Source organism: Accipiter gentilis, chromosome W (genome assembly GCF_929443795.1).
Source record: "Accipiter gentilis chromosome W, bAccGen1.1, whole genome shotgun sequence".
NCBI classification, from domain to species: domain Eukaryota; kingdom Metazoa; phylum Chordata; class Aves; order Accipitriformes; family Accipitridae; genus Astur; species Astur gentilis.
In genome coordinates this window covers 28,250,308-28,268,951 of record NC_064918.1, presented here as the reverse complement: position 1 = coordinate 28,268,951, position 18,644 = coordinate 28,250,308, and the positions used below count along the sequence as shown (strand labels likewise).

The following is an 18,644-nucleotide window of genomic DNA, read 5'->3' as shown; positions in this document are numbered from 1 at the left end:
TGAAGCTTGGTGGTTAACATAGTCCCCTAGAACATGGGGACTGTGGGGTTTGAATGTTCCGAGATAAGAACTGAGCTGAAGCTTCCCATCTCCACTTTTCTAATCAATAAGCTGTTTTGCAAAAGCAGGCACAACTACCTTACAAGATTAGGGTTTACTTTTATTGTGTTTTTTGCATGTATGCCTTCATTATGGCTCTTTGTTTTTCTCTTTTTTTTTTCAAAAGCTTTATCTGTTTTTTTGTAAATTTAGAATGTTTTCCAGTGTCCATAGTAAATTTTTTTTAAGGTGGGGTTTCTAGAAAAGCACATAGTATTATGTAGTAAGAATATACCATAGTTAACTGTCTTTTATCATTGAGTTGTCTGTAATGATGTTCCAATTGTTTTATTCTGATCAGTTACAGTGAATTTCACTGCAGCAGAGAGAAATGGTTAAAGATTCCCCCCCCCCCCCCCCCCCCCCAGTACTCCTTACCTTGAATTTATGACTTTGAATTTATCCTGCCATAGAACTTTTTTCTGGCTGCCATAATCCCTGAACTGCAGATAAAACAAGTTGTTCTCCAGTGTTAGTTTTTTAAAATGTAGCTATCCAGAAAGAAAAGGAAAGTCTGAAAAAATGATAGTTGTTAAATATCTGATTTACCAGGTAGAAGTATAGGAGCAGAAAATGTATGCAGAGACCATCTAGAAAAAGACTATAATTCTGTTCACTAAAGTGGTAATGTTATAGACGCTTGTGACAAATTGGAGGAGCCAATTTGTAGTGAATAAAAAAAGGTCGAATTTATTAGCAAGCGATAAAAGAGCAAAACAGCGCTGGGCGGCCGGGGAGGCAGTGCTCCGCCAAAAGCTCGCAACTTTCTGTTATAGTTACATTCCTTTTATACAGTTTATGCCCCCCCCCCCCCCCCCCCTTGTCAATCTTCACCTTGTCTTGTTTCTCCCTTTTTTTTTCTTTGCTCGTGTAGGTTCATTATTGGGCAGATTCGGTCCATCTTCTCAAGGGGAAGTGTCTTTTTGATGTAGAATGTCTTTTGTTGTGGAGATATGTAGTCGTGGTAGAGTTAATCCCCTTATCTAGTAAATTATATTTGTTATTTTCCTCGTGACTTTTACAAAACATTTAAGCACTTGGGTTTTTTCACAATGTGTGTCTTTCCCCTTCCCGATTAGTATGTAAGTAAATTATCATATTTGTTGTTTTAGCACCATTAGCCGAATTGATTCTATTCTGCTTTGAACAAGGGCTACAACTTTTATCTAAAATACACGGACCAAAGGTCAAGATTAGCAGTAAGACTTTTAGGGGTATTTGTGGAGAATGTCTCTACCCCCATGTGCGATTTCATGAACAAAGTTAACCCGTTCATTACAGTAAGTAAATTCACCATTTAGTTACTGAATAATTTACCATTCTAGCAGTGCAGTCCCTGTTCAGATATATATTTTCCTTAAAGCCAATAGGTTTCAGATCTTTTAGAAGAAATGGAAGGTACTGCAACTTAAAACTTCTTTGTTATGAAACATATTTTTGATTTTTTTTTAAAAGAAAAGGGTATCTGTTTACTCATGCTGACATAAGTTCCAGGAGTAAAGAATGCATTTCCTTAGCTCAAACAAAATTAAGTGCATTCCATAAGCAAATTATTTAACTAGGATTTTGCTCAAAAAAATTCTGGAAGTTTTGCTAAAACATTGGTACCAGCATTGATGAATAAAGAAGAGAGAAACTTTTCATCCTGTCTTTTATAAGTAGTTAGATTGCCATTTCGAAGGCACCGCTAGTTCTACTGAATAACTGGCCACTTTTAGTTTGTCGTGGTTAAACCCCAGCCAGCAACTAAGCACCACGCAGCCGCTCACTAACTTTCCAGGACACAGTTTATTGAAAGAAGATTAACAAAAAAATTCTCTTGCCCTCTGTGGCTGTTATATAATACATTTGGAGTTTTCAGCTAATCCTGTGCAACCATTGTCGTGGTTTCAGCCCAGCTGGTAACAAAGGACCACGCAGTCGCTCGCTCACTCCTCCCGCCCCCCTCCGGTGGGATGGGGAGGAGAATCAGAAAGGAGGAAAAAAAAACCCCAAAACAAAACCCGGAACCTCGAGGGTTGAGATAAGGACAACTTACTGGGACGACACAATGAGAGAAATTACAACAACAGTACTAATGAAAAAAATATACAAAAAGAGTGATACACAGTACAACTGCTCACCACCCGGGACCCGACGCTCTACCACTTCCCCCACCGAAAGTCGAGAGACAGGTCCCCCTACCCCGCTCCCCATTTATATACTGAGCATGATGTCACATGGTATGGAATAGCTCCTTGGCTACTTCAGGCCATCTGTCCCGGCTGTGCCCCCTCCCAGGTTCCTGGGAAAATTAACTCTATCCCAGCTGAACCCAGGACACCATTAATTGCATATATTATCAGAAGGTAATTTTAGTATTGTCACTTGCTCTGTTTTTAATAGATATAACCCTTACAGAATTCCCATTGTTTGCAGAGTCTATTTTGGGGCCATGGGTCTTATTTAAATATTCAGCATAATTATCAGAGGTGGGAGGCACCTGCCAGCTTCATGAAAATTGAATTAAAGATGCTTTGACCCAGCATTCTTAGCCTTTATCATAGTACTTCTTTCTTTGAACTAACAAGCAAAGTATATGAGGCATGTGTATCTTTTTTTCATAGACCTGAAGAGAAAATATACTTTATTCATAGATAATCTGCCATCTGTAGAAATTCAGATACAAGAATTTAGGTTTAGACTTTTTTGCAGTAGTAGAGGAGATTAAAGGAATGGACCAGTGCATTCTAGACTACTAGTTGGAAAAGCTAAGATGAAGAAGTAAGTGCTTGTACTGCAGTGGGGGGAGAAAAAAAGAAGGAAGAATTCTTTCCCTCATGCCTCTTTTACTTACAATAATTCTAATAGGGATGAATTATCTGCTAAAACATTCAGGGTTTTAATTGTGGCTGATGTGTTTTATATACTGTGTTGCTAGCAAGCTGCTCTAGTTGAAAATGGGTATTGTTCCTTAAACTTAAAACAAAAAAAAAGGTAATTTTGAATACGAATCAAGAATTTCAGGGAGAAATAATGCGTCATTAATCATTGATACTAATCTCTTCTTAATTTCCTGTCCTTGTTCAGTTTTCTTTTATATAAATAGACACTTGTTTTTGATAACTAGTTTATGAAAGCATTTAATATAAGACTTGCACAAAAAGTAATTTTATTTCTTTTTCTTGCTCTTCTACTTCCTTAATTTTTAGCTTTTGGACTTCTTGGATCAACATCCTTTTTCATTTACCCCTTTGATTCAGAGGTCATTGGAGTTTGCTGTAAGCTATGTTTTCACAGAGGCTGGTGAAGGAGTTGTATTTGAGCGGTTTATTGTACAGTGCCTGAATCTTATTAAGATAATTGTAAAAAATTATGCTTACAAGCCATCCAAAAATATTGAAAGTAATGTTATTTACTAAAAAATTTTTTTATACCTTGAGTAATGTTTTTCTAGTTGATACCAAGAGTTAGAATCTTTTAAGACATTCTTTTGAAGCATTTAATGCTTCAATAGTTACTAATGTATGCTTCTGTCTAAATTGATAATACTTATTTTGATGGTTAAAGTATTTATATATGGCCATTGACTTGCAGAAGTAGTTTTCACTGAACTAATTTTAAAAAGTACTGAGATATGGAATTTGATTCATTTTCATCATAATTAGATATATCTTTCCCTTGAGAAAAGTTTGATAAAATGCTTGGTGTTTGTTGTAATTAACTAATACCAGTACTCTGAAATACAGAAACACAGTGTCCTGGGTTCAGCTGGGATAGAGTTAATTTTTACAGGAACCTGGGAGGTGGGGGCATAGCCGGGGCAGCTGACCTGAACTAGCCAAGGAGCTATTCCATACCATGTGACATCCTGCCCAGTATATAAATGGGGAGCGGGCCGGGGGGTGGTCTCTGTGTTTTCGGTGGGGGAAGTGGCGGAGCGTCGGGTCCCGGGTGGTGAGCAGTTGCACTGTGCATCACTCTTTTTGTATACTTTCTTTTTTCATTAGTGCCGTTGTTGTTGTTGTAATCTCTTTGTGTTTGTCCCAGTAAACTGCCTTTATCTCAGCCCTCGAGGTTCCAGTTTCTTTTTCTTTTTTTTCTCTCCTCCGTCTCCTCCCCATCCCACCGGAGGGGGGCGGAGGAGTGAGCGAGCGGCTGCGTGGTCCTTTGTTACCGGCCGGGCTGAAACCACGACAGTCCTTTTTTGGCGCCCAACGTGGGGCAGAAGGGTTGAGATAACGACAGATCTGGCCAGAGCGTGTTGAAACAAACTTGCCAAACGCATTTCTTAGATATATAGTTGTTAGTCACAATGTTGTTTCATTTGTTTACATGGTGGCGTTTTGTAAGCTCTTATATGCTCTATGTATTGCCTGTAGTTGCGTATCTCATCTCTGGGAGAGTGATTGGGATTATCATTTTGCTGTACTGGGCAATGTCGACTTATGAAATGATTACATCACTGGTCATGAGGTTAAGCTGGTATCTGTATGAGGCAGTGATAATATTTCCATACTTTGGGCGCCTTCTGTCGGATTTTATTGGTAATTACACCCAATCCATGGGGAAATTAGGGGGGGATACCTCCCCCCGTCCGTTCACCTCCCTCTTCTCCTTCCGACTAATTACAACAGCTTTTGAGAATTTTGAATATCCTTGGGATGCGCAAGCCAGTGTGCTGTTAGTGCTATGCCTCCTGAATATGTTTCAGGTCTTGTTTAGGGCTACAAAAAGGCTCTTTAAGAGTACCACTCAGAGATCTCCCCCAAAGCTGGATACTCATGGGTGGCACGGCATGTGGGAGGATGTGGGCAAGTATCTAGAGAACTTCTCACCGCCAGTGACTTGGAAGTTCACTCCCAAACAACTACAGAACCCTCATGAAGTGACAGAATATTTGAAAGAAAAATGCTGTGGCTATTCCAAAGACATACAACTCGCCTCACTGTGCTGGGCCCTGGCCAGTATCTACCAAACACTGCTTGATATTATGCAGCACCCTCGGGGGAAAAAGGGGGAAAAGATGGAAAACAGGACAACATGCACTGTGGCTACCCAAACCCCGCCAACAAGCACCGTGGCTGCCCCTACCCCGCCAACAAGCACCGTGGCTGCCCCTACCCCGACAACAAGCACCGTGGCTGTCCCTACCACGACAACAGGTACCATGACTACCCCTATCCCGGTGACAGACACTGCAGCTAAACCAGAGAACCAGCCTGTGCCAGTATCAGTCGCCCCTGTACAGAAAAAGAAACACACCAAGAAATCAGTTCGCTTAGCGAGAGATGAAGATGAACCAGGGTCATCGCGAGAACAGGAGGTAGAGGCAGAACCTGAAATAATTGCCCGATCTCTATCCATGAGTGAGTTGCGTGACATGCGAAAAGATTTTAGCCGCCACCCAGGTGAGCACATTGTTACCTGGCTGCTCCGATGCTGGGATAGCGGGGCTAGTAGTGTGGAATTAGAGGGTAAGGAAGCCAAGCAGTTGGGATCTCTGTCTAGGGAAGGGGGCATCGACAAGGCGATTGGGAGAAAAACGTAAGTCCTCAGCCTCTGGAGGCGACTTCTGTTAGGTGTAAAGGAAAGATACCCCTTCAGGGATGAAGTTACATGTCACCAAGGCAAGTGGACCACCATGGAGAGAGGTATCCAGTACCTGAGATAATTAGCCGTGCTGGAGGAGATTTACAATGATCCAGAAAATGCGCAGTCACCCACAGATCCAGATGAAGTCCAATGCACACAACCCATGTGGCGGAAGTTTCTACGAAGTGCACCACCAACCTATGCCAACTCATTGGCAGTAATATCCTGGAAAGAAGGCTATGGACAAACGGTGGATGAATTGGCTGTCCAACTCCGGCAATACGAAGGGAGTCTCTCTTCCTCCCTATGGGCCTGTGTCTCAGCTGTAGAGGAGTTGTCCCGAGAGTTCCAGCAATTCAAAGTGGATCTGTCCTCCTCCTCACCTGTACAGGCCCGCATCGCAGTTATTGGGAGTAAGCGTTCCTCTGCCCAAGAGAGAGGAGAGAGAAAGTACACTCGACGGGCTAACCTGTGGTTTTACCTGCGTGACCATGGAGAGGACATGAGGAAGTGGGATGGAAAACTCACTTCAGTCTTGGATGCACGGGTACAGGAGTTGCGAGAAAAAGCAACCAGAAAAGAGAATTCTTCTTGGAAAACTGCTGCTCCAGTTTCCCGTGAGCAGTCCCCCAGACGCAGTAGATGGGCCGATCTCATTTCTGATCCTCTTGAAGGGACTTCTGATTCACGTGTGCAGAAAGTGAGTAATGGACATTCTAACCAGGATTAGAGGGGCCCTGCCTCCAGCCAGGTGGAGGAGAGGGACAACCGAGTCTACTGGACAGTGTGGATTCGATGGCCTGGCACATCAGACCCACAGGAATATAAGGCTCTAGTGGACACTGGTGCACAATGTACCCTAATGCCATCTAGTTATAAAGGGGCAGAACCCATCTGTATCTCTGGTGTGACAGGGGGATCCCAAGAGCTAACCATATTGGAAGCTGAAATGAGTCTAGCCGGGAATGAGTGGCATAAACACCCCATTGCGACTGGCCCAGAGGCCCCGTGCATCCTTGGTATAGATTATCTCAGGAGGGGGTATTTCAAGGACCCAAAAGGGTACCGTTGGGCCTTTGGTATAGCTGCATTGGAGACGGAGGAGATTGAACAGCTGTCTACCCTGCCGGGTCTCTCCCAAGACCCTTCGGTTGTGGGGTTGCTGAAGGTTGAAGAACAACAGGTGCCAATTTCTACCACGACGGTGCACCGGCGACAATATCGCACCAACCGAGACTCCCTGATCCCAATCCATAAGCTGATTTGCCAACTGGAGAGCCAAGGAGTGATCAGCAAGACTCACTCACCCTTTAATAGTCCCATATGGCCTGTGCAGAAATCCAATGGGGAATGGCGACTAACAGTAGATTATCGTGGGCTGAATGAAGTCACGCCACCGCTGAGCACTGCTGTGCCAGATATGTTAGAGCTTCAATATGAACTGGAATCAAAGGCAGCTAAGTGGTATGCCACAATTGACATTGCTAATGCATTTTTCTCCATTCCTTTGGCAGCGGAGTGCAGGCCTCAGTTTGCTTTCACTTGGAGGGGCGTCCAGTACACCTGGAATCGACTGCCCCAGGGGTGGAAACACAGCCCCACCATTTGTCATGGACTGATCCAGGCTGCACTGGAAAAAGGTGAAGCTCCAGAGCACCTGCAATATATTGATGACATCATCGTATGGGGCAACACGGCAGAAGAAGTTTTTGAGAAAGGGAAGAAAATAATCCAAATCCTTTTGAAGGCTGGTTTTGCCATAAAAGAAAGTAAGGTCAAAGGACCTGCACAGGAGATCCAGTTCTTAGGAGTAAAATGGCAAGATGGGCGTCGTCAGATCCCTGTGGACGTCATCAACAAAATAGCAGCTATGTCCTCACCGACTAATAAAAAGGAAACACAGGCTTTCTTAGGTGTTGTGGGTTTTTGGAGAATGCATATTCCAAATTACAGTCAAATTGTAAGCCCTCTCTACCAAGTTACTCGGAAGAAGAACGATTTTAAATGGGGGCCTGAGCAACGACAAGCCTTTGAACAGATTAAGCAGGAGATTGTTCACGCAGTAGCTCTTGGGCCAGTCCGGACAGGACAAGATATTAAAAATATGCTCTACACTACAGCTGGGGAGAATGGCCCTACCTGGAGCCTTTGGCAGAAAGCACCTGGGGAGACCCGTGGCCGACCCCTGGGGTTTTGGAGTCGGGGATATCGAGGATCCGAGGCTCGCTATACTCCAACTGAAAAAGAGATCTTGGCAGCATATGAAGGAGTTCGAGCCGCCTCAGAAGTGGTTGGTACTGAAACACAGCTCTTCTTAGCACCTCGACTGCCAGTGCTGGGCTGGATGTTCAAAGGGAAAGTTTCCTCTACGCATCACGCGACTGACGCCACGTGGAGTAAGTGGATCGCACTGATCACACAGCGAGCTCGCATAGGAAACCCCAGTCGCCCAGGAATGTTAGAAGTGATCACGGACTGGCCAGAAGGCAAAGATTTTGGAATGTCGCCAGAGAAAGAGGTGACATGGGCCGAAGAAGCCCCGCTGTATAATATAAACTGCCAGAAAATGAGAGGCAATATGCCCTGTTCACTGATGGGTCCTGTCGCATTGTGGGAAAGCATCGAAGGTGGAAAGCTGCTGTATGGAGTCCTACACGACTAGTCGCAGAAACTGCTGAAGGAGAAGGTGAATCGAGTCAGTTTGCAGAGGTGAAAGCCATCCAGCTAGCGTTAGACATTGCTGAAAGAGAAAAGTGGCCAGTGCTCTATCTCTATCCTGACTCATGGATGGTGGCAAATGCCCTATGGGGGTGGCTACAGCAATGGAAGAAGGGCAATTGGCAGCGCAGAGGTAAACCCATCTGGGCTGCCGCACTGTGGCAAGATATCGCTGTTCGGATAGAGAAGCTAGTAGTAAAAGTACGTCATGTAGATGCTCACGTACCCAAGAGTCGAGCCACTGAAGAACATCAAAACAACCAGCAGGCAGATCAGGCCGCCAAGATTGAAGTGTCTCAGGTGGACCTGGACTGGCAACGTAGGGGTGAGCTATTTATGGCTCAGTGGGCCCACGATACCTCAGGCCATCAGGGAAGAGATGCAACATATAGATGGGCTCGAGATCGAGGGGTGGACTTGACCATGGACACTATCGCACAGGTCATCCATCAATGTGAAACATGTGCTGCAATTAAGCAAGCCAAGCGGCAAAAACCCCTGTCGCATGGAGGGCGATGGCTGAAATATAAACAGTGGGAGGCCTGGCAGATTGACTATATCACACTCCCACGAACACGCCAAGGCAAGTGCCATGTGCTTACAATGGTGGAAGCAACCACTGGATGGCTGGAAACATACCCTGTGTCCCATGCCACTGCCCAGAACACTATCCTGGGCCTTGAAGAGAAAATTTTATGGCAACACGGCACCCCAGAAAGAATCGAGTCGGACAACGGGACTCACTTCCGAAACAACCTCGTAGACACCTGGGCCAAAGAACATGGCATTGAGTGGGTGTATCACATCCCTTATCACGCACCAGCCTCCGGAAAAATTGAACGGTACAATGGACTGCTGAAAACTACATTGAGAGCGATGGGGGGTGGAACTTTCAAGCATTGGGATACACATTTAACAAAAGCCACCTGGTTAGTTAATACTAGAGGATCCACCAATCGGGCTGGCCCCGCCCAACCAAGAGTTCCACATACTGTAGAAGGGGATAAAGTCCCTGTAGTGCGCATGAGGAGTATGTTAGGAAAGACAGTCTGGGTTAGTCCTCCCTCAAGCAGAAGCAAACCCATTCAAGGGGTTGTTTTTGCTCAAGGACCTGGGTACACCTGGTGGGTGATGCAGAAGGATGGGGAGGTTCGATGTGTACCTCAGGGAGATTTGATTTTGGGAGAGAATAGCCAGTGAATTGGGCTGTATGATATTTAACTGCTAAATAACCTGCCAATGCATGTCATTGTATCTATAGTGTCTATATGCCATATCAAGGGTATTATTGTGAGAATTATCCAAATGACTACAGGATGGACTTTTGAAACTGAGCCAAGTACAACAGCGATAGAACTTGAACTGGCACCCACCAATTTCCTCAAGATCAACATCTTCGACCTGCAGACCAGGGGCATGAGTTACACCAAATGTACTAGCCACAAGTTCCAGAGGCAGCGTACAACAACGCAACATCTCACACCATCTCTCTCTTATCCTGAAGAACTGTTACAACAGATAGAGCCCCAAAATCGATGGACGCATTAGAGGGATAGCCCATAGGCTAAAGGAACACCGTGTGTGTGTGTGCGAGGTCAGGGGGTGGAGTCCATATACTTATATATAAGACAAGGAAAGTTGTAGTGGTTGATTGGAAAAAAAATGTAAGATCTGGGCATGATGTAGATGGTATAGAATAAGGGGTGGATAATGTCCTGGGTTCAGCTGGGATAGAGTTAATTTTTACAGGAACCTGGGAGGTGGGGGCATAGCCGGGGCAGCTGACCTGAACTAGCCAAGGAGCTATTCCATACCATGTGACATCCTGCCCAGTATATAAATGGGGAGCAGGCCGGGGGGTGGTCTCTGTTTTTTCGGTGGGGGTAGTGGCGGAGCGTCGGGTCCCGGGTGGTGAGCAGTTGCACTGTGCATCACTCTTTTTGTATACTTTTTTTTTTCATTAGTGCCGTTGTTGTTGTTGTAATCTCTTTGTGTTTGTCCCAGTAAACTGCCTTTATCTCAACCCTCGAGGTTCCAGTTTCTTTTTCTTTTTCTCTCCTACGTCTCCTCCCCATCCCACCGGAGGGGGGCGGAGGAGTGAGCGAGCGGCTGCGTGGTCCTTTGTTACCGGCCGGGCTGAAACCACGACACACAGTGAATTTGAAATGCAGTTGACTATCAAGCAGTTTATGTATCCTGTTTCTGTAGGACTGTGTTTTGTTCTGAATCTTCATACACTTATGTATGGATGGATGTGGTGGGTTGACCCTGGCTGGTCAACAGGTGCCCACCCAGCCACTCTATCACTTCCCCTCCTCAGCTGGGGGGGAGGCAGGGAGAGAGAAAAATATGACGAAAGGCTCCTGGGTTGAGATAAGGACAGTGACAGATCACTTGCCAGTTACTGTCACAGGCATAACAAACTTGACTTGGGAAGGTTAAGTTAATTTATTACAAATCAAATCAGAGTAGGATAATGAGAAATAACCAAATCTTAATACACCTTCCCCCCACCTCTCCCTTCTTCCTGGGCTCAACTTCACTCCTGATTTTCTCTACCTCCTCCCCCCCCCCCCCCAAGTGGGGCAGGGGGATGGGGAAAGGGGGTTGTGGTTAGTTCATCACACATTGTCTCTGTTGCTCCTTCCTCCTCACATTCTTCCCCTGCTCCAGCATGGGGTCCCTCCCACAGGAGACAGTCCTCCACGAACTTCTCCAACATGAGTCCTTTCCATGGGGTACAATTCTAATTCTTCACAAACTGTTCCAGCATGGGTCCCTTCCATGGGGTGTGGTCCTTCAGCAATGGACTGCTCCAGCATGGGTCCCCACCAGGGTCACAAGTCCTGCCAGAAAACCTGCTCCAGCATGGGCTCCTCTCTTTCCATGGGTCTACAGGTCCTGCCAGGAGCCTGCTCCAGCGTGGGCTTCCCACAGGATCACAGCCTCCTTTGGGCATCTACCTGTTCCAGCGTGGGGTCCGCCACAGGCTGCCGGTGGATATCTGCTCCACTGTGGACCTCCATGGGCTGCAGGGGGACAGCCTGCCTCACCATGGTCTTCCCCACAGGCTGCAGGGGAATCTCTGCTCTGGTGCCTGGAACGCTTCTTCCCCTCTTCCCCTTCCTTCTTCACTGAACTTGGTGACTGCAGAGTTGTGTCTCTCGCATGTTCTCACTTCTCTCTTCGGCTGCAGCTTGTTGTGCAGTTTTTTCTCCCTTTTAAATATGTTATCACAGTGGTGCTACCACTGTTGTTGATTAGCTCGGCCTTGGCCAGTGGTGGCATCTTAGTGTAAAAGCTAATGATGTACTAAGAGGTGAGCTTTTCCCCAGAGGTAATGAACATAGAAAAGGTGGGACCTCAAAAATGAGCACCTATGAGTAGAGGAATTTCTAGGAACTTAAGTCCTTTAAAAACCAAACAAACAAAACCAACAACAACCAAAAAAACCCTCAACAAACAAACCAAAACCCCCAAAATGCATGCTATATTTTCTCTACCAGAGAGAGAGAGAGAGAGAATATATAAAGATACAGGTAGGGAGGTATGGATTGTACAACAAATATCACCAGAGCTGAAAATCCTTGCTGTCAGCAGACAGTTATGTACTTATGTCAAGTGTCATTTAGAACTTTATGTGATAGTGGTTTGAAAACTATCCAATGCCAATCTCAAGAAAAACTCTTAGGTTTTTTCAATATTCTGATTTTTACAAGGTTGTGTATCAGGCATGAGTATTCTAAGAATAGAAAAAGTTGCATCATCACAGTTTCTCAAATAAATAGAAGGATATGTTAGTAAGGCAACATCTTGTGAAAGTCATGCTTCAGCAATATTTTGTAGGAAATGGGTTGTTCATGCTTCACAACACTGGAATGTTATTCCTCATCAGCTTTGTGTTCCGGTCTGATGAACTGCTGTATACATGCTACTTTCACAACTTTCATGTTCTCTGAAGGTGTGCTTTGTTAATTATCTTATGGTTATGGGAATGTTTACTAAATTTATTTAATGTAAAGAAGCCTCAATAACTTCAGTTTAAATCACTGTCTTGATGGCTTATAAGGCAGAAGTTCATCAAATTAAAAATAAATTGGGATAACAAGGCAAAATAATTTGTTACTTAAAATTCTATGAATAGAGTTCATCTTGCCTAACTTTATATGTTTGCAAGTTAAACATTTAAATCTGAGCTACTCTTCCTGGTCAGCTTTTATAATCAGCGGAGAAAAATAGTGACTCTGGAATGTTTTTCTCAATCTTTTTTAGGCAATTCAGCTCACTGTTATTCTGGTTCTTATTTCTTCCTATTGACTCTAAAGCTGTTTGGTTTAAGCCCTTGTTGTGGTATTGGTGCAAGATTAGGTAATGTCAGTTCTTTCTAAGAATAGTTTTAGAATGATGACATGAAATGCTCTGGCAGTTTCTGTAATGCAGTAGTGAAGTTTGCATTTTTAAATTGTATCTGACCTCAAATTTTGAGCACAAAAGGAATGTCAAGGAAATTGCTGGGAAGTATGGTAAAAGCAGTAAGATGCCATGATGGCAGTAATAATGTAAGATTTATTTTTAGTTTCTTTTATTGGTATGCTATGTGCAGAATAAACTATCTCTAATGAGACTTTCAAGATTCGGTCATTTAGGAAGAAAGTTGGTTTTTTCAGGCATAAGTTGGTGTTTCCTGAGCCTTCTAGTGAAGAATTTTGATGAAAAACAATTCTGCATTAAAGTTCTAAAGTTGGTCTTGACAAACTAAATATTTTAATAATTGTTTTGGGGAATAATGTTTTCCTAGTGATTCTTAGATTTCTTTTTCATCAAAGCATTCTAGAACAGCAAGTATAATGAATTAATGAGTATAATACTTTTTTTTTTCTTTTCTCCCCCCCCCCCTCCCCCCTCCCCTTTAAAGGTATAAGCCAATACGCTGACGAGTAATTTGGCTGATTGGACAGTGGATTTCTGTAAAATTCAAATCGGACTTGAGGCCTATTTTATATGAGGCAATTCGTAACTTGCTTCAAGACCAAGACTTAGTGGTAAGTATAAGCAAGTAGTGTTTTGGATTACACATTTGTTCTGTAAACACAGGTGAAACATACATACCATACCTTATGTAAACTTGGTTGAAAACTTCATAACATCACACCTTAAAGTCTGTTGTGTCTTGCAAAAGATAATCTGTTGGGAAGTTGTGGGGATGTTTAATTGTGGAGATGTTGAAAAACAAGATCAAAGACATGAAACAAACACTTAAGATGTTCACTAGGTGATGGCTTCAGTGGGAAAATGAATGGCAATAGCAACAGTCTCTCTTGTAAGAAGAGAGTCGTGAAGCATCTTGAAATAATTTATAAACAAATGAACACTTTGTGTAGATAAAATAGAGTTATTGTGTTACTGGTATCTGCAGTATACAATATTTAAGCATCAACATAGTTATCATCTGCTGGCAGGATATGATAAATGGCATTGGTTGCTAAGCTGGTTGAGTACTATTCTGTGGTTTTAAGCTAAAATTTCAGTTTGCCAGCAGGTGAGGTTGAGAAGCTTGTTTTTGCAGTTGTTTTTTTTTATTATTTATTTTTAAGCAAACTGACCTAACAGCTACTCAAGAAATAAAACAAACCAACCTGGCTAGTTTGTTAGTTAAATATTAGTAATTGGCAGTCTAACAGTTATTTCTGTGATTCCAGACAGCTTTAGCAAAGCAGGATGGATTTCTGTGTCAGTGTTGTGACTGTTTTCAGTTAATGCTTTCTGAACATCTACCAGGGAAGAACATGCTAACTTGTTGAGTTTGTTCGATTCTGTGCTTTTTGAGTGACAGCAAGCCATGAGATAATCCCAAGTTAAACTCCTTTGTTGCAAGAATTTTTTATCACAGGCTAGATATCTCCTTGTTTAATTCTTTCTTGGCCTTCATGAAGATTTTGCCTGAGTAATTTCTCCAGGTGGTATCACTTTAGCAATGCCAAATAAACTGTAAAGAATACGAAAATAAAAGCAAACAAAAATATTTCTGAGTTAAACTAACTGCACTTCTTAGCGTGACAGAACACACAGGATAATTCAGTTGCCAAAACAGCAACTGGTTTGATATTTTCAGGTATTGTGTTGATAATCAAAATAATGTTTAATGGACATGTGTGATGCTTCTTGGCTTTTGTCTTTCAGGTCCGTATTGAGACAGCTACGACGCTGAAGTTAAATATCCTTTTAATAGTAAAGATGTTTGATTAGCTCTTAATTCAGAGCTACTGGAAAATAATTTTAAACTTACTATCAAATTCTTCACATTATAATTGTTGTGTATCTGCAGAATATTTGCTTATTTGAGTCTCATATCCATCTGCAATCTGTATTATTTTTCTTTAATGGTTGTTTACCTGTAGATGACTTTGAGTTTAAAACTGACCAGTTCTTACCGGTAAGAGCATTTATATGGGCATATTCTGATGAGCAGATAGATCCATAGAGGAAAGCAGGAAAAAATAATTTCCAATTTCATCTTAAACCAGATTATTTAGTAATCAGTGTGTGTGTGTATATAATTTTTTTAGTCTTCATAGGCCAAAGCATGTAAAGACTCATGCTCTTGCTATTAAGGCTGCTAATGTGCAATATATAGACAGATGATTCAAAACCTTTTAGCATCACGACTATTACAACTTCCTATCATTGTGTTTAGTACTATATACATCATGTGTTATCAGATGCTAAGTTTCTTCATGCTAAGACAGTATGAACACTGTCTTTAACAAATAAGCCTCCTCACCAGTGTGACTTACTTTCTAGTATGCCTGTTTCACACAGTACTTCCCAACCTGCTGTTTCACACAAATATTAAATATAAGTGTGTGGTTAAAATAGTGCCTTAAAAACATATACTTTCTTGGTCTCCTATATTCGTGTTCTTTACAGTGGTGACTGCTGCTGACATTAAGTAAACAATATCATGATAGCCATGACTATAGCAAATATTGATCACTCAAATTTAGCAGGTGCCTTTTTTTTTTTTTTCTTCTTTGATTATGACCTCCATGTTAATTGCAACTCTGGGAACAAACAAAACAAAAAATGCAGAATGCATCTGTACTATAAACACTGGAATTTTTTAAGCTGTCTTTTTCAGTTCATTATCTAAATTTTATCTACTGACCCAAAAGCTGGAAGACCATACCTTTGCTCTGACCCTAACAAAGTGTTTCTTCTGGAGAGATGGCCTTCATATTTACAGAACTTTATCTGTGAAGTCACGTTTATACTGACCAAAATATGAAAATTTTATATGTTCAAACTGATCACGTGCTTGAACTGTTATGCAAGAGCATATCTGAATTATTTTATCTTGTTCAGGCTAGTGTGCATTTATCCAAATGAAAGGGTAACATTTTGCACACGTTGTTAATGTCTTTCAAAGTTCATAGATGTCTTAGTGTTGTAAGCATGTGGGAAAAATCACCATTTCATGTCACCAGTTGTATTTTTGATGGTCTAATCTGTAGTTTCTTTTGGGTTTTTTTTAGTATCTGGAATCCATGTTTACACTGCTCTTTCAGCTACTTCAGGAAGTAACAGAATGTGACACCAAAATGCATGTTCTTCACGTTCTGTCTTGTGTGATTGAAAGAGTCAATATGCAGGTATTTTCTTTATAGACTTCAGTGTTAGCTTTGTACTAAGAACACAGAGGACTTCTTAATGTTTTTGGCTTATACAAAAGTAGTAGAAAAATGTCATTGATAGACTGGTTATTGTTATGGTAGATGCCTGCGTTATTTGCTTTATGTGGTTCCCTTCTCACTTTTAATTTCTCATTTATCTTTTCTGTAATATGTTCTTGCTCAGTTACTACTTCATTTACTATATTTTTTGCATTGACTCACCTTTTGGAGTTGTCATGGCTTAAGCCCAGCTGGCAGCAAAGCACCACAAAGCTGCTCGCTCCTCCCCCCTCTGGTGGGATGAGGAGGAGAAAATATAAAGAAAAGCTCGTGGGTCGAGACAAGGACAAGGAGGGATCGCCCACCACTCATGGTCACGGGCAAAAGACAGGCTCAACTTGGGGAAAAAACAAATCAATTTAATTTACTACCAATCAAATCAAAACAAGGATAATGAGAAGTAAAACCAAACCTTAGAACACCTTCCCCCCACCCCTCCCTCCTTCCCAGCTCAACTCCACTCCCGGTTTTCTCTACCTCCTCCCCCCCCAGCAGTGCAGGGGGACGGGGGATGGGGGTTGGGGTCAGCTCGCCACACACTGTCTGTCGCTCCTTCCACCTCCGGGGGAGGACTCCTCACTCGTCCCCTGCTCCAGGGTGGGGTCCCTCCCATGGGAGACAATCCTTCACAAACTTCTCCAGCATGAGTCCTTCCCTCCAGCTGCAGTCCTTCACTAACTGCTCCAGCATGGGTCCTTTCTGTGGGCCACAGTCCTTCAGGTGCAGGCTGCTCCAGCGCGGGCTTTCCCATGGAGTCAAGGCCATCTTTGGGGGCATCTGACTGCTCCGGTGTGGGCTCCTCCACGGGCTGCAGGTGGGCATCTGCTCCACCACTCACGTCCATGGGCTGCAGGGGGACAGCCTGCCATCTCACCACGGGTTGCAGGGGCATCACCTCCTCCGGTGCACCTCCTTCCCCTCCTTCTTCACTGACCTTGGTGTGTGGATAGGTGTTTCTCTCACATTCCAATCTCATCCCCCACTGCAGGTTCCCCTTCTTAAATCTGTTCTCCCAGAGGCGCTACCACTGTCGCTGATTGGGTCAGCCTTGGCCAGAGGCGGGTCCAACTTGGAGCTAGGGAAGCTTCTAGCAGCTTCTCACAAGAGCCACCCCTGTAGCCCCCTTCCCTGCTACCAAAACCCTGCCACACAAACTCAAAACAGGAGTACAGAATGACTTCCACTGCTTATCTTAATGCATTTCTTGCAATTTTTTTATTTATTTCCATTTTAATTTCTAATTGTCTCATATCTGAGATATACTATTTTATTAAACCTTACATATTAAAAGAGATATTTTGGGGGACAAAATGCTTTACATTCCCAGGGACTCTGCAGTTAAATTTGTAATCTCTCATTGGCACCGATATGGATCATGATTGCCTATACAGCATTCTCTTTAACTGCACGCAAAGTTTCAAGTTCAGATTCTCAATTTTCAGTACTTCCTTCTTAGTGTTAAAGTAAATTCTTCAGCTTAAACAAAGAAATTGAAGATGTTTTTGCAGAAATAAAAATTAATTGTTGACTTTTTTTTTTTTTTTTCTGGTACTACTGTATTAAGGACAGAGATAATGCATGGTTTGGAGCTTATCTCCTCTTTCTACAAGTAGTCCTGTCTGAGAGCCAAATTTAGCTTTCTTAATTGTCCCTTGTAGGAAAAGTCGTGACAGCAGATTTCCCTGCATTTTAGATCAGTTGGAGAAGCAGCAGAAAAAACCCCAAGTTGAGTAAGATCCTTTATGAGTCTGTTAAGGTTAATTCATAATTAAATAATTCAGAAGACAAATGGATTAACCCTTTAGTATTGTAGAGCATAATAGAAAAAATTTAGGTTAGGACAAACCTCTGGAGGTTATGTAGTCCAACCCCTGCTCAAAGCATGTATAACTTCAGAGGTTATTCAGCATTATTTTTTTCCCGGGACTGTTTCTGGTCATCTTAGAGGATGCAGTTATTCAGGAATCCTGTCTAATTGAAGAACATAACTGAAGTTGGTTTCATATTATTATCAAACTAAGTATTGTTTGTGTTCTATTTACTACTTAAGCCTGATTGTCATGCACAAATGTTACCATAGGTAATAGGTTCTTTTCAAACCCCTGTGCAGTCAGAAGTCACTTCAGTCACAGAGTATGGAATATGGTGTTTTAGGAAGAGGAAAGAGTAAATTAAAGCAAACTCTGTATTTTTCCTGTGACAAAAGCAGCTCCTAAATCTTTCAGAAATTATGCCTGGGATAAATTAATGGCCTTATTTCACACATTAAGATAAAAATTTGTGTTCTGCATTTCAGATACAACCATATGTAGGATGTTTGGTTCAGTATTTGCCACTCCTTTGGAAACAGAGTGAGGAGCACAATATGCTACAATGTGCAATTCTAACCACCCTTATCCATCTTGTTCAGGTAAAGTGTTGGAATCACATAAATGTTGCCAGTATCTCCTTCAGTTCTTTCTCAGACATGCCTTCATGTTCTGTGTGTGTATATTAAGGTGTAAGGTATATTTTTTGTTTTAG

General features: G+C 42.5%; 1 pseudogene; it reads left to right on the top strand.

Annotated features, from left to right (window-relative positions):
* The window catches only part of LOC126035575 (importin-11-like), a 65,971-nt pseudogene that overhangs the window by 24,391 nt on the left and 22,936 nt on the right, over positions 1-18,644 (top strand).